General features: G+C 41.6%; 1 protein-coding gene across 9 annotated transcripts in view; it reads right to left on the minus strand.

Annotated features, from left to right (window-relative positions):
• The window catches only part of LOC124614989 (kinesin-like protein Klp61F), a 290,420-nt gene that overhangs the window by 135,198 nt on the left and 137,552 nt on the right, over positions 1 to 17,670 (minus strand). The window lies entirely within an intron of this gene.

Consider the following 17,670-nt stretch of genomic DNA (forward strand, 5'->3'; position numbering starts at 1 on the left):
ACAACAAAAGAATTTACTCCTGTTAGTCCATACAAAACTGTAAAAAGAAAAGAAACAAAACAAAATTATCAAAGAACACAGAATTAAGAGATAAGGTATAAAACATGGACAGTTTAGCTTTATGTATGACCGAATTGTTAGTGAATATGAAAAGGACAGACATTACATAAACACGATGATTCTCCCACCCAATTTTCTTTCTATTAAGGCCAAGATGGCCACAGTTTGGTAGATACTGTATAGTTTATACCTTTCCAAACCAGTAACGTAATTGAGTGGTAAAAGTGGAAAGATCATGAAAATGTTTTTCATGTAAACTATGTACTTGATAGAAGCCTCCCCAGGCAACTACCTTTACCTTAGCTTTTAGGGTGAAATAAAATGTTGTTTTATTACTTGATGGTATTAATTAGTCAATGAGAAAAATAAACAATCAGCTAATGAAAAGAGTAAAGGTAACCACTCACAATATATGAGGGGTAGTTATTGTTCCAATTATCACCTCGAAAAAATGAAGTTATGTTATTAATCTTTGTTTGTTTGCAGTCTGCAGTTCTGGTGCACAATGCATTCCCACATTGCAGTACCACTGCGCACCACTAGAAGAGAAAAAACCAAATGGTGTAGCCTATTGATAAAGTGGAACCAATGAGTGGTCAGCAAGTACATATCCAAGATTCAAGATTGGTGCTCTTGCTAAGCTTACAAACAATGAAATTCTTCAAAGTTAACAAACAAAGAAGACAGGTCTACATTGTCCTGGCCAGAACAGTGTGGAAGTGTATGTTTTCATTAGTTTCCTCTGATGAAGGAAATTGTCCTAAAGCATAGTGACAATTTAAGTCTTGTTTATATGCCTTTCAACTGATTAATGGTTCAGTTATTTCATGTGTGGTTATCTTTACTCTTTCTGTTATTTGTTTTCCACCCATGACTTTCTAGTGTCATATTTACTCACAAACATCTGAGCTATACCACTGAAAGTTTGCAACCTCGTAACCTAAAGATCAAGGGAGATAATTTATGGAGTGGTACACTCAAGTTTCCATTGCTGTTTCTCGACTGTATAGAGATCTCAGGTCTGTCATTAGATTTCAGTTATATTCTTTTGACAAGGTACTAGATACCCACTGATGGGATGAAGCTACTGCTTGAAAGTAGCTATTGGCAGTGCTCTCACTGGGACGGTCCATTTAAAAAGCGTGTATTCATTTAAGGACCAGCAGAAGACAGGTGCAGCTAAAAACAATCTGCATACCAGCATAGCTTCTTAGTGCTATCACGACAAGGACTCAGATTAGACCTTAAATTTGTGCTCTATAGCCTTCATAAAATACTTCTGGCTTGGCTGACAGAAAAAGAGGCCTTACATCATGCTTTACAAGAAGAGTTTGAATGAACTTGTGGAATTTCAGGAACTTTGTTTACACACAAAAAAGAAAACAGAAGAATTTACTCGGCTTACGCAACGGAAACTCTATTCTCGTACTAGACCTGAGCCATGCAAAGATACAAGACATGTTACACCTTTACCATACATTCTATCTGTGTTTCACACATTTTAACTTAAAAGTGTAGAACAACAAAGATGATAGTCGTTTAGTGGAAGAACTCAAATAAAGTCAATATGCACCACCCTGCAGGCATTTAATGGAACATAATAATAGTTAAAAATCCCATATTTTAGAAGCAACTGCTAAATTTTATTACAATATTTAATAAATTGTCTTTACAGTTTATGTATGTTATTGTATAGTGGGCATGCTTCTGTTAATACTATTTGTAAAGCTTTTCAATAAAGTTATTCCACTTAATGTTAAATACACATTTTGTTGACGGCAACATTGGTATATGTTAATTTTATGATGATATAAGTACTGAAACATGTGTTCCTGTGAAAACACTGAAAGCATTACTGGTACAAATGGGGGGAGAGGTCCCTCCAAAATTGTTAAATATGAATCATAATAAAATACATCACAAAATACACTACTCTTTAAACTATAAGTAGCAACAAATAAAATTGGATACATTCAAAATGTAAAAACTTACAGCATTTCTAATAAAGCCTTAAATATCTCAAAACTACATTTTTTGCTTACACCACAAATGTTCTCAACAGCTCAGTTATACGTTGTTGGATTATATTTATCAAATTTTGTTGTAGATTAGGATTTTAAAAATTGAATTAGGTAACAGGATTGTCACAAGTTTCTCCAAGTGAAATTCCTTGATGTTTCCCTGATTTCCAGATAAGATTTAGCATTTTTCCCTGATAAATTTTGAGATCTAAAGGATAAATAAAGACATAAGTTGACAAAAATGTAAGGACTTCCATGTCTCTCCCCCGTTTTGTTTTAGGGCGCAAAAACAACTAGGATCATACACGCCCATGTCAAAACTGTGAAAAACAAAGACAAATACATGAGTTAAAAAAGACTACACGTCAATCCCCAATGACAGAAGAGAAGACACCTAAAAACAGGAACGTGGAGAAAGGTCTCTAAAATATGCAACAGAGAAATGGAGGTCCACAACCAAAAATTGAATGGCCTTCGCCATATTGCTACAACGGACAAAAACTAAAACGCGGTTGACAGCCCAGGCGTCGTTCGCTAGAACGACCGATAACTCAGACAGCAAACCCAGATGGGAACATAAACAGTCAAAAAAAGGGCATTCCATCAGGCAATGGCAGACAGTTAAAAATTGGGCACAATGAGCACAAAGTGGTGGAGAATGACACTTAACAAATGGTGATGGCTAAGAAGGCAGTGACCAATATGCAACCTAGTTAAAATGACCTCTTCATGGAAGGAGGGCCGAGAGGAGGTCGTCCAAGCTGCTGGAGAGGCTCAATAACCCAGGGCTTATTCCCATGAAGGAGGGACAAATGGCGATGCGAAAGTGACACCACTTCCTGATAGATGACAACACAGAGATCATCAGAGGGAATGTAAGAACTAGTGGCCTGAAGTACAAGGACTGCAGCCTTGGCAGCAGTATCAGGAGTCACATTTAACGTTAGACTGACATGATCAGGAATCCACATAAACATCACAGTGGTTTCATCAACGGTGAGCAAGTGAAAGTTTTCCTGGACCTGTTGCACTAAGGGATGGGCTGTGTATAGTGCGTAGAGGCTCAGAGGAGTGCTGAGGGAAAGTGAGCAGATGACACAATTGACAACGAAGGCACAGCCGACACCATGGTCAGTCTGAGAGCCATCAGCATACACACAGATACTATCGCGAAATTCTGTGCGAGGATCATGAAACTGAAGGCACTAGAACAATGCTGGTGTAGTGTCCTTAGGAAGCAAATGAAGGCCAAGCTGAACACGGGCTGCCTCATGAAGCAAAGGTGGTGAAGAATTCACACCCACCAAGAAAGTTGCAAGGAACGTGAAGTTAATCTGCTGGAGCAAGAGCTGAAACCAAACTCCAGGAGGTAACAGAGAAGAGGGACACAACTGGCAATCAAAGGAGTCATCGAAGGAGGTGGCACAGGATGGGTGGCCACGCATGACAGACAAACTGCATGCATATCAACTGAGGAGAAAGTCACAATGGTAGCACAGCAGTAGCTCAGCAGTTTCTCCATACAGACTCTCAACGAGGCCAGTGTAAAAGGTGCCAGTGGACAAATGGAGGCCACAATGGAGAATAGTACTGAGACAGCATAAGAGGGACAGATGTGCAGATGCGTAAACAAAGAACCTATCATAGTTTATTTTCGAAAGAACGAGGGACTGGTACAAACAGAGGAGGACGGTTCGATGTGCACCCCAGGAAGTACCACTGAAGACACATACGACACTGAGAAACCATGTACAGTGGGCTGCCAGGTAAGACATGTGGTAGGTAGGACCAAGAGAGTTTCCCATTGAGTGGGAGCCCCAGGAATTTCGTAGTTTCAATGAATGGAAGAACAACAGGCCCGAGATGTAAAGATGGTGGGAGAAACCAATTGCACTGATCTTGTCAGTGGAAAAATGAAAGCTATTGTCGATGTTCCATGAGTAAAGACAATCGGGACATCATGGAAGACGTCACCCAATGAGATAGATCCGTGAAGATTGGCATTGGTGGCAAACTCATAAACAAAAAGGGAGCCGGAGATGCCCAGCGGGAGACAGACCATTACAGGGTTAATGGCGATAGCAAAGAGGACAATGCTCAGGGCGGAACACTAAGGCACACCGTTTTCCTGGATAAAGTTGTCCAACAAGGCAGAACCCATACATACTTTGAAAACTCACGTCTTTTAAAAATTCCTTAAGGAAACAGCGCAGGCAGCCACAGAAGCCCCACATATAGAGAGTACTGAGGGTACCAATCCCTCAGCAGGTGACGTAGGCTATCTCCAAATCGAAAAACATGGCCACAGTCTATGATTTCTGAAGAAAACCATTCATGACATGGGTGGACAAAGTGAAAAGATGGTCAACTGCAGAACGGCGCACTCGAAATCTACACACTGCAGTGGTTAGTAAATTATGAGACTCGAGCCACCATACCAGCCGGGTATGAGTCACATGTCCATCACCTTGCAAACACAGGTGGTGAGAGAAATGGGGCGGTGGCTAGAAGGAAGGTGTTTGTTCTTACCAGGCTTAGGTATGGGTATGACAGTGGCTTCATACCAGTGTCTGGGAAACATGCCCTCTGTCCAGATGTTGTTGTACATATTAAACAGAAAGTGCTTGCCCGCAAGAGAAAGGTGCTGCAACATCTGAATGAGAACAGCGTCTGGCCCTGGGGTGGAGGATCAGGATGAAGTGAGAGTGTGATCTAGCTTCCTCACAGTAAAGGCAGCACTGTAACGCTCAAGATTCTGTGAATGTAAAATTAGAGAGATTCGAGCGCGCACACAGGCTTTCCAGCAGTCGTTCTTCCCACGAACCATACGCGACTGGAACTGAAAAGGGAGGTAATGACAGTGGCACGTAAAGTGCCCTCTGCCACACACCATTTGGTGGCTTGCAGAGTATAAATGTAGATGTAGATATAGATGTAGATGAAATGCCGACCTCGGGTGGAAGGTCAAAATGGGCCAGGAAGAAATTCAAAAGCTCAAAGCGGTCATGAGGACGCTGTTTTGTTTCCTGAAGGCAGAGTACAAGTGGACGCTGTGATTCTAGAAGCAGCCATAAATCTTATTCACTGGATAGAAGGCCACGAACATTTCATTGGAGGGGAGTCATGATGAAAAAATGAAGGGGTGTCAAGTCGGCAGCTGCCGAGTGCCACTCTGTGAAGACTCGCTGCTACAGGACACAGAGACAGGAGGAACCTGCTCCATGAAGTCCACTTAAGTACTGGCTTTCTTCTGCTGTTAGCGTGCGGGGTCCAATGCAGAAAAACGGTTGGCAGAGTGCACAGGCAACAAGGAGGGCAGCCAGGCGAAGGTAAAATGTGGCAACACTGTAGAAGAGTCGGTGAAGGAGAAGACTGTTTGCCTTTGTTGAACTTCTTCGATCTACTCCGATTAGCAGAGATACACTCAGGTTTTGGTTGGCTGGAGGGATGTAGGAATTTTCATGGGACTATACCTTCTGTTCTTCCCAGCCTGTCAGTTGCGTAGCTAGTTACTTTGCCCCATGAGATGAGAGTTTGATGGCTTGTTGTGCAGCTGGACGAGGGCACTGCGATGCTACCATAAGACTGGGCGATTTCACATATTCAGAGCTGAATCTGAGGTCGCAAGTCTGCATGGCTATATCCTTCATGGAGCGAGATGTAACAATAACAGTACTGTAAGTACCAAATGGTAGAACACAGGGTTTGCGACTAGCCAATGACTTGCAAGCAACCGGATAAGGAACTTTTTCCTTTACCCGGATAACATGGACAGTCCACTCACTGAGATACACGGGACAATCTCGAGAGGAGGTGGCATAGTCACCGGTGCAGTTGACACATCAGGGAGAAGGAGGCGCACAATCACCCTCTTGCGCATCCCTAACACAGGTTACACATTTGGCCGGGTGTCGACAAGACATGAGTGTGGTTGAAATGACAACACTGGTGGCAGCGCATGAGGGTCAGAACATACGGTCGGACTGTGAGAACCTCATAGCCTGCTTTGATCTTGGACAGAAGCGCCTCTCTATCAAAGGTGAGAAGGTACTAAGGTGGCATCTATCTTTTCATCACCCGGTGGACGGCAATGACACCCTGATCAGAGAAGTGTGTTTGGGTTTCGGCCTCAGTCAGACCACTGAGCAGCCTATATAACACCACATGAAGCATTCAGAGTTCTATAGATCTTGACACGAATGGGATAGCCCTGGAGAAGTGAAATGGCAAGCAGTTGTTGTGCTTGAGAATCAGAAGTAGTCTCCAAAAGCAAAGTGCCATTCTATAAATGAGAGCAGGATTTCACAGGGCCGGCAACTGCATCAACATCTTTCTGAATAATATACGGATTTACTGTAGCGAAGGACTGACCGTCTTCAGTAAATGAACCCATGAGGAACCGTGGTGCAGCTGGGAGGTTCTTTGAATCGTTAGCCTCATTCGGTTTAGGTTTTTTAGCAGTTGATTGGGAAGTGAAGATGATTGGCTCATTGCGAGAAAATCCCCCATGATTGCCAGTGTCTCTGATGGCATGCTCCTCCACACTGGGGGCCCCTTCACAAGGGGGCACCCCGCCTTAGGTGATTGTTCAAACATCAGGTCACAACTCACAACTCCCAGACACCTGACAGAGAGGGACCAATCAGCAATTTGGGAAGGTAGTAGCTCAGGCAGTCACCCTTCTCTGGTCCTGATCTGTACCAGGGAGTACATGCGAACTCCACCTGTCGACGCGGGGCTGGGAATTACGAATTGTCCAGTCACCTGTTACATGTCAGACGCGTGGGCCGGCCTTCAGGAGCGCACAGGGAGGAAGAAGAAAAAAGAAGAGCCTCCAATACCAAGCAGATGAAGGATAGGAGAAGGTGAACGAAGATAGGAAAAAGGAATGAAAAACAATGGTGAGACCGTTCATATGTCAGCTACAGACAGTGTGAAACATTTCCAAAAACACCCCAGACATGTTCTCCAACAGATTGGAAAAGGAATAGCAAGAGGATAGACATGCACCACAGAAGGGAAAGATGCTGCAAAAGCTGATGCCCCATGGTAGACTGGTAGATTTCTCCTCCGTGTGAGGAAATATCTTAAGAATGAGGGTTGACTGAAAACTAATGCCTCCACCTTCGTAACTCTTTAAAAATTGGCAGCATTGGTATGTGGCAGGTACTGGCTTGTTCCATAGCCTTAGCACTGAACGGTTATGTTGTACAGTGTAAAGTATGGAACCCTGTGCAGACAGTCGGTCAATGTGATTTAAGGAACATGCAGTCATTGAATTCTTGACAGCAAAAGGTGTCACACCAAAGGAGATTCATCAGAGAATGAAAGCAGTTTATGGTGATTGTGTTGATGTGAGTACTGTGTGCCGTTGTTTTGGTTTAGTTTAGTTATGTCATCTTCTGTAGATCATTTTTACAATTATTTTATCGATATGATGTGCAGCAAGTCAGATCACAAGATATATATACACACATGAATAGTGCTAATATTAATTTTACTGAAATTGTTAGTTCTACACATGCAAATGCATTTAGAGGCACAAATTTCTTACCAGTTCTGAAACAGAAACTCGTCCATAGAACAGAAGGAGTTGTCCAAAAGAAATGATTTTAATCTAGATTTAAAACTTGGTCTGCTACCTGCCAGACACTTTATGTTGTTGGGCAAATGATCAAAGAACTTTGTTGCTGAATGATGTACTCCTTTTTAAGCAACTGACAGCTTCAATAACGGATAGGAAAGGTCATTGAATGTATGAACATTACAGTTCTTCGCGAATTGAGATGGATTATTTATAACTAATTTCATTAGTGAATATATGTACTCTGATGGTGCAGTTAAAAAACCTAATTCCTATAATAGGTGCCTACATGATGTCCTTGGGTGAACACCACTAATTATTCTCTTTTGTGCAATCAATACTTTATGTCTAAGTGGTGAGTTACCCCAGAAAACTATTCCATAAGACATTATTGAGTGGAAATATGCAAATTGCGTTAGGAGGCTGATCTGTTTATTACCAAGACTAGCAATTATACGAAGAGCGAAAGTAGCTGAACTTAATCGTTTGAGTAGCTCAGTAATATGCTTCTCCCAGTTCAAGTCCCAAAAATTTGGAGAAATCTACCCTGTTAACTGAGCCCTGTTCATATGCTACATCAATTGTTTGTATGACTCTACTTGGTATACAGAACTGGATATAGATGGTTTCCCCCCCCCTTCCTCAAGCCTGTAAGGTGCTATATGTATTATTTCCATAAACTGTCCATCATGATCAGATAGCCCATTAACAACTGGGTACACATTAATTGTTTCTGCCTGAACACTGTCTGAAAATGTTATCGATCAGTGACCTACTATCCTGTTGCACACGAGTTGGCAAATTTACAACAGATACTAGACTGCAACAACCAAACAAAGATTATAGCTCATTTTTCCTATTCGTGTCTTTTAAGAAATCTACATTAAAATCACCACAAACCACTAACTGCTTCTTTTTGTCTGACAGGTAGCTCAATAATAACTCTAGAGTTTTCATGAATAACTGAAAGTTATTAAAGTTATTAAAGCGGATCTGTAGATTGTCACAATTACTATAGAAGTATATTGCAGTGGTAACTCACAAACACATGCTTCAAGGATCTGATCTACACAAAAACTATTACGTTCCAATATTTTTTATTTGTGTCCAGTTATTATATCAGTAGCAACTCCTCCATTTTCCATGTTGAATGGTTCAAATGGCTCTGAGCACTATGGGACTCAACTGCTGAGGTCATTAGTCCCCTAGAACTTAGAACTAGTTAAACCTAACTAACCTAAGGACATCACAAACATCCATGCCCGAGGCAGGATTCGAACCTGCGACCATAGCTGTCTTTTCCATGTTGACTCTTCATGAATAAGATGCTAATCTGTAATCCCTTAAATTTAACTTCTCCATCCCTGTGGTTACATGGTGTTCAGAGAGAGACAAAACATCTATACTTTCAGAATTTACCCCATTTTCTAGGCATACAAGAAGCTCATCTATCTTATTTTTCAATTCTCTAATGTTCTGATGAAATACACAAATTTTATTTCTTTGGATACTGTTGCAGACATTATGGCACTGTTCTGCTTTAATTTCTTTTAATACTTTGTCTGTAACCTGACTCTAATCTAAACATTGTGTCCCTCTGACTCCAGTAATCACAGGTATTTTGTCTTGTATGCATGTGGCCCTCCTTACATTTTCTGCAAGAAAATCAACTAATCTATCTTTTCCTCTCCTATTCAGGTTCAGGTCATGACTAGTGTAGCCCCACCTCCCAATCGCATCAACAGGCACAGCACAGATATGAGATTTAGTTTATGCCAACAGTAACCCCTCCGGCTCTCTCTTAACACAGTTGACAGCCATATTAACCCAAGGCCGGTCATGGCACTGCAAAACATCCACAAACCCCACACGAGTGTGAGATGCCGCTGCTCCTATTACATCCAGGTCAAACCTAATACTATAATCCGAATTGCTAGCCAGGCTGTTTCCTGCTGCTCCCACCATCAAAATCTTTGCACAAGGCCCCTAGGTTTTCTGTAACCTGACTACACTTAGCACTAGGTTCCACAATGCTTGTGACTTGCTACTCGACTCCCAGCCTAACCTGTAGAAACTGGCCTCCGCCTCTCCCATGACTGCAACCTAACAGCAGAACTCTTTTCTTTCTGCTTGACTTTACTCCTGACCTAGCTTCACAATTGTTACTATGAGTCCGCTCCAGCCTACTTTGCTCAAACACTGTTTGAGGCTCTTCTACTTCAGGTAACAGATCAAACTGATTGCTCACTGGAATCTGAAATTTGATTTCTGGGGTTTTCTGCTTCTGACTACAACTTGTTACCTGTTACCAGCTCCCATTGTCTCTTTCCCCCTTCAACCTGCCTAATTCGAAGTACACCATTTCTAGTCCAGCCTGAAGGACACAAATCTTTTTTCCCTGTTTCACGATTTTCTTGCCATGGCTACATAAGCGAGTAAGTTTAAAAGATGTTGAGGCGGGAACATTGCCGTGCGTGACAAACAAAGAGTTGGACGTCTTGTGACAGCAACCACTGAATTTCACAAGCTAAATGTTGACAGGTTGATTCAGAACAATCACCGTATCATTCAGAGAGAAACTGCAAGCACAACTGGCATTTAACAAGAACGTGTGGGTCACATCATTGCTTTGTTTGGCTATCAGAGGGTCTGTGTACGATGAGCTCATGTGTCACCACAGCAGAACTTCAGAGACTGAATCTCACCACCGTATGGCATCCTCCATACAGTCCAGATTTAGCACTGTTTGAGTTCCATCTGCTCTCAATAATGAAAGATGATCTTTGGGGTTATCATTATGCTTCTGATGAAGATGCTGACGGAACTCTGAGACTGTGGTTGCGGAAACAGAGTGTCGACTTCTTCCGTGACGGGTTCAGAAAACTTGTTCATAGTTAGCAGAAATATATCCAACTGGCTGGTGATTTTGTGGAAAAGTGAATATTGGCAATTAAAGATCACATTCTAAGGATTATTTCTGTGTTTGCATTATTATAATATTTCCATCCAAACCCAAATAACGAAGGTGGAGGCATCACTTTTCATTCAACCCTCGCACTAACATCAACATCTTTTGTAATGAACTATTGTTAGATTGAGAAAGTAAAGCAAATGATATATGTCTTTCATTAAGATCACATTTGTTATTTTATTTCAATAAATCGAAACACAGTTGAGATAAAAATATGTGGGTCCTTGGAGTAGAAAACAGATTTGAAATACCTTCACTGATTTCAGAAATAACCTCAGGAAAAAGTAGGTCTCTTGAAACAAGTGTACAAGGCAGGGAAGATTTGTGCAAATCAACACTATAGGTGACCACCAATAAAATGTTGGTTCTGCTATGTTCATTATTGTCATTTATTAGTCACTGTGTTAGGCCTATTATTCTACAGGTATTAATACCAGAGAAGGAAAGTTGCTACTCACCATATCGCGGAGATGCTGAGCCGCGATAGGCACAACAAAAAGATTCACCAGCACCTTCAACCTATTACCCGGAACCTATCCTCCTATATAAAAGATACCAACCATTTCCTCGACCAACTCTCCACAGTTCCTGTCCCTTTACCACACGGTGCCCTGCTCGTCACTATTGATGCCACCTCCCTGTACACTAACATCCCTAATCCCTATGGCCTTACTGCTATCGAACACTACCTTTCCAGACGCCCTATGGATTCCAAACCAACAACCTCCTTCCTAGTCTCCATGACCAACTATATCCTCACCCACAATTACTTCTCCTCCGAAGGCATTACCTACAAACAAATCCGCAGTACGGCTATGGGCACCTGCATGGCACCATCCTATGCTAACCTATTCATGGGCCATCTAGAGGAATCCTTCCTAAAAACCCAGAATCCTAAACCCCTCACTTGGTTCAGATTCATTGATGACATCTTTGCTATCGGGATTGAAGGCGAGGACACTTTATTCACATTCCTCCAGAACCTCAACAACTTTTTCCCCATTTGCTTCACCTGGTCCTACTCAATCCAACAAGCCACCTTCATAGATGTTGACCTTGACCTCAGAGATGGCTACGTCAGTACCTCCACCTCCATCCGTATCAAACCTACTAACCACCAGCAATACCTCCACTTCGACAGCTGCCACCCATTCCATACCAAGAAGTCCCTTCGGTACAGCATAGCCATCTGAGGTCATCACATCTGCAGTGACGAGCAGTCCCTCTCAAAATATACCGAGGGTCTCACTGAAACCTTCACTGACCGTAATTATCCTCCCATCCTTTTACAAAAACAAGTCTCCCACCACTTCCCAAAGTCCCACAGTCCAGCCACAAAGGAGCATTCCCTCGTAACTCAGTACCCTCTGGGATTGGAGCAACTGAATTACATTCACCACCAGTGTTTCAATTACCTCTCATGCCCCGAAATGAGAAATGTCCTGCCCACCATCCTTCCCACCCCTCCTACCTTGGTATTCCGCCATCCACCGAACCTACACAATATACTCGTCCATCCTTACACAACCCCTCCCTGCTCCCAATCCCTTACCTCATGGCGCATACCAGTAATAGACCTCGATGCAAGACCTGTTGCTTACATCTTCCTACCACCACCTACTCCAGCCCGGTCACTAACATCACCTATCCCATCTAAGGCAGGGCTACCTGTGACACCAGCCATGTGATTTAGAAGCTAAGCTGCAACCTCTGTGCTGCATTCTATGTAGGCATGACAACCAACAAGCTGTCTGTCTGCCTGAATGGCCACTGACAAACTGCGGCCAAAAAACAAGTGGACCACCTTATTGCTGAACACGCTGGCAAACATGATATCCCTCGTTCCTGTAACCCTACTGGCCTCAACCTTCATTAGTCACTGTCCTCACCCATCCAGCCTCCTCCCTGTTCCCATTCCAGCACTACACAGCCGCCATTTCGCCGCCACACCCAGTCTTTTAATTTCTTTTATTTCTCTCCTTTCCGCTACTACCCCTTCCCCCCTCTGCACCTTCTCTCCTGCCCCCCGTCTAAACTGCAACACTTCACTGTCCGCCACTCCCACCATACTATCCTTCTCCCTCCCCGCCACAGCCTCCTCCTTGCCCCCACCCAGTCGCCACTCCCATCATGCACTGGTGCTGCTGTTCGCAGCTCTCTGAGACTGCGGATGTGTGTGCAAGTTGCGTTTATATGTATGTGTGTGTGTGTGTGTGTGTGTGTGTGTGTGTGTGTGTGTGTGTACTGCTGACAAAGGCCTTAATGGCCGAAAGCTTTAATTGTGTGAATCTCACGACTCAGCATCTCCGCTATATGGTGAGTAGCAACTTTCCTTCTCTGGTATTGTTACATTCCATCCTGGATTTTCCATTGTTCGATTTTACAGGTATTGTGTGATTTTTCTTTCGAGATATGTATGAGTACATAGTGTACAAACCAGCAGTAGTCGCTGCCACAATTATCTTCTTATCGTCCATTGTTTCTAATATATAAATTATTTTCCAAGTGCCAAAATGTACTAGAATAAATAAAATGTCTATAAAGTGCCGAACTGTACAATGTACTTGCAGTGAGACAGTTGCAATTCCTGAAACCCAGTGCCTGTGGCCTTTGGCCTGCCAAGGAGCACTCCAGTCCTGGGTCCTTGGATAAACCACAAAAATTCGCCACATTATGTCACACACAAACAGACCCGGACTGCTGGCAGATTGGTGAGACTAGATCCAATGGGCAGGGCTTTCACATTAGTGGGAAACATTGGGCTTCACATTGGCAGGCCTGATCCGTTAGATATACCCATACAAATGGCCTGCGGTTTTGGCTTGTCATGGAAGTCCACTCATGTGGCCAGCTATTCACATGTCACAGACACCATGTTGATGAAATGAGAACGTGTTTACCAATCCATGCAACAGATAACTTGTGCAAATATTCTGAGAATCAATACTAAAGAGGATAGGTAGCAACTCACTGTAAAGATGATCGCTGAGCCGCAGACAGGCATGTACAACAGAATCACACACTCCCAACTACATTTTCGGCCATAGCTTTTGTCAGAAAACAAGAGCATACCCACATTCACACAGTCACTCAGACACAACTCATTCATACATGACCACCATCTCTCGCTACTGCATCAACAATCTCTGAGAATTAGATCCAAACAAACCAGTCCTCCTGCCTCTCGTCACCAGCTGCTAGGCTAGTGGCAAGAAGTGGTGGCAGTACTGACTGCAAGCTGAGGGGAGTGGTACAAAGGGGAGACGCAGTAAGAATGAGGGAGTTGGAAAGTGGTGCATGTACTCAGCTGTGCCTAGCCATTGATGATGCACGAGACACCTCAGTAAACAAACCTTTTCATCTACTGAGGCAAAAACATGATTCCCCCCCCTCCCCTTTTTCTTTAACAAGTTTCCCTGACAGGTTTGAAATTCCCTGACATTTCCTGAATTCCAGAAGTTGTGGCAACCTGGGTAAATGGCCAATAAGTGGTCATATTTTCACAGAGAACATGTATTTTATTTCTAACCTACTGACACATTGCAAACAATATCGAATATGGCCCACAGAACAAAAAATCTGAACAAAAAGTTTTACTGAGCTAATATTGTATCTGATGTGGCATACATGACATTCTTAGGGCTAGCACTTAGATATATTGGGTGTTATCAAAATACTCTAACGTTTCTCGGACGACAAGAGACAGTGTGGTATTGGGTTGCAAGGCTCACACATCTCTTCAACTCAGTTAACTTGCATGATGTGTGTAGCTGATCCTCTTCTCTGGGTAATCAGCTATGTCGGTCTCCCAAAAGTTTCTTCTTCGAAGACTATAGCTGGTTAAAGGAATTTATTAAACTACTTCTCTATCCATGAAATAATTTGGGTACTCGTAGAATACTTTTCAGTTCAATCACTATATTTTTACATTCCACAGACAACAACTCCTGCAAGCTAACTTAGTCCTTAAACACTAGACTCATTTACTACACATATTCAAATATCACTGGTTTGATAACCGAATAATTTATGAACATCATACATGTGTCTTGCTTCATTCACAGCCAAGACATGAATTAAGTTAAAAGTCTCTAATCTCAACCCAGTCCAATACATGAATGTGCACAGAAATCTATATTCAATTGTTCATTAATCTTTTTACAATCAACACAGACATTAAAGAGCACAGAATACTACATAAACTTTTCTAGTTCTTCTCTACCCATACATGGAAACTCTGTGGACCATACAGCCGATACTTGTCTGTCGTCGTTTGACCGCTGCATCCATCTTTTCCTCGTAACAGTTTTTTGACCTGCACATACAAATAGGCGATGCACAGTAGGGCATATTCGTTTCTCCCACTCACCTCTAAAATATTGGGTGTTCAAAACGGTGGAAGGCCAAGTGGTTCTAGAATTTATTCCGAAATTCTCAAAGCACTACAATACATAAGATAATTACAAGAACATATCATAGATGAAATATCACGGATATACAGCGAGAAAGCCACAGACCATGAATTGAGACCCAGGCAACTCATTAGAGCATATTTTCCCATAATCACTTTTCCAATCCACAGACAATTAATTGGTATCTATTCCTCCAGCATTTTTATATGATGGTTTCTCCAATCAACAAACAACTTGTTAATAGCTGTTTTACCGGCAGGTGCCACACCATGTGAGTGTACTGTGTGAGAAAAACAAAGTACTCAACTTACAGAAACAAGATCTCAGTATTAACGGTATCAAATGTCTTGTTCATATCAAGCAGTGTCAAGATAATTGTTTGTCTATAGCTTGTTTGAGGAAGATGGTCACTTTGATTAATGCAGTTCCTCTGCTGTAGTGTTAGAGAACCTGACTACGTTACATTCCTTCAGCAATTCATGAGTAACATACCTGTAGGTTTATGGTACTTTTGATAATACACTAATTTTCTGTAGTCAAATAATGTTTTTTATCATTCTTAGGCAAAAATAAACTTAAGTTCTAAGCTCATTCCATAGTTACATACTGACTAAGAAAATATTCTCATTATAGTTTCACATAATGTGTTTAGAGAAATATGTTCTACAAAGGGTTATCTAGTACATATGGTTATTAATAATCTATCGTAACTTGAGAGCTGACTTGTGTCAAGAAAATGTAGTTTAGTTTGTGAGCATCTTCGTCTTTCCTATGACAACTAGTTTTGTCAACACAAGTTGCAACATTTAGCTTCACCACACAATTATGATACAACTACTACTAGGTTGCAGGGGTAATGGAAAAGCAAGATAGCTGATGCAAATTTTTCCGGACCGAGCCACTACGTGACGAAGGGACCCACCCACCACCTTCTCTTGTGCCACACAGAAATCAGTCTCTTCTTTTTTGCATATAATTCTGATGCCCTGTATTCAGCAAGAATATCAAACATCAACCTTTTAAATTCAAACACTGAGTCTCGAAGAATACACGAGGTTATAATCGAGGAGACATTGCCCATGTTTGGCTAGTGAACTATTATTGACTGGCGACTTGTTAAGTCACGCAATAGTCAGCGCAGCCACCACACCACACTAACACACACAAAATGAGATCACCTACTGGATGTGAGGAGAGGAGAAGTGGCCTTTCAACGATGGGAGTACAGGTAGGGGTGAAAGCATTTCGTGAAGTGCTGAAAATATACTTTTCATGCAGAAGACGTGCTAAGACAGAGATGTCACACAGAAATAGAACAAAGGTTTTGTGATAGCACATTTTAAAGACTTTCACATTTAAATCTGACACGATACATCTGCAACAATTACACACACTACTCACGTATATACTTTGTGCTATACACACCACACACTGTACATCATAAAGCTTGGCAGCAGTGACAGAAGGCATGAAACGAAACTTTAGCACCTGAGCTTTCTTTCAAATTTACATTTTACACAGTGTACAGAAATTCACTGAGCCAACTTCCAAAAAACTTTTAACATCAACTGGGAAAGTAAACTCACTTTTTAACATCTCTGTTTCTTCCAGCAAGCCTAAAACAACACTTTAATGGTGGTGAGCATATGACATGCAGCTTGTAAGAAAAGCATTACACAGTAACAAAAATGGTGCCAAAGTTTGTCATTAAGCAGATGTTTGCATTAATGCTTGCGGTTTAACCACTTAGCTGCTGTGATGTTTTTGTTTAATCCAACATGTTCATCAGTTTGCTCTTTTTTTCTGGTAAGCACAAAGAATCATTTCTGAAAAATGCATATTTTGAACGCATAATTTGTGGTTGTAACATGTAAAAAACTAGCTTGATTACCTTGTACCCCGATACCAATCTCAGTTTTTACTTGCTGTTACAAGCCTGCAATTTTTTAAGAACCGAAGAAATTCGTTACAGGGTGTATACTCGGACAAGAAAAAAAAATTCACGAATTTTTTCCAGATTTCCTAGTTAAAAATATACTTTTTCCCAGGTGAAAATACACTTTTTCTGTCTTAAGTGCCAGTATATTTGCCCTCGGAACTGTAAACCTTATCAATCCTTTGAATGGTTAAGGTTTTATACACCAGTGTAGCGCTTCCCAGCACTTTAGAAACCAAACCCCAGAAAAAAAGAAAAACACGTTTTGGAAAGATCTTTGATGTAGAGCAACTTGTACGCTGCATATTTTCATATTACGATATACAGAATATTTTCATATTATGGAAGTATATATTTGAATTCCATCAAGCACAGCACATTAGTTTCTGAAGCACTGAATCAAGATTGCAATGCACTTTTGTAAGCCAATCATAGCTCGTGTTACATGATCTCGCCAGCTGATGATAGCAGATATTCAGAGCATAGGACATGTGATGTAGTCAAGACAATAGCAGCATCACTGTTACGTAGCCTAAACACACAAATTGGAAAAGTTAATGGTTTAAAATGGTATACATAGCGTAACTACAAGGAAAGCTAAGCTTTCACTTATAATATTGGTCTTTCTTGCATGTGTTCCATTTTAAGATACATCAGACAAATGTGTCACAAAAATTTTAAATAAT

The sequence above is a fragment of the Schistocerca americana genome, chromosome 1, assembly GCF_021461395.2.
Source record: "Schistocerca americana isolate TAMUIC-IGC-003095 chromosome 1, iqSchAmer2.1, whole genome shotgun sequence".
Taxonomy (NCBI): domain Eukaryota; kingdom Metazoa; phylum Arthropoda; class Insecta; order Orthoptera; family Acrididae; genus Schistocerca; species Schistocerca americana.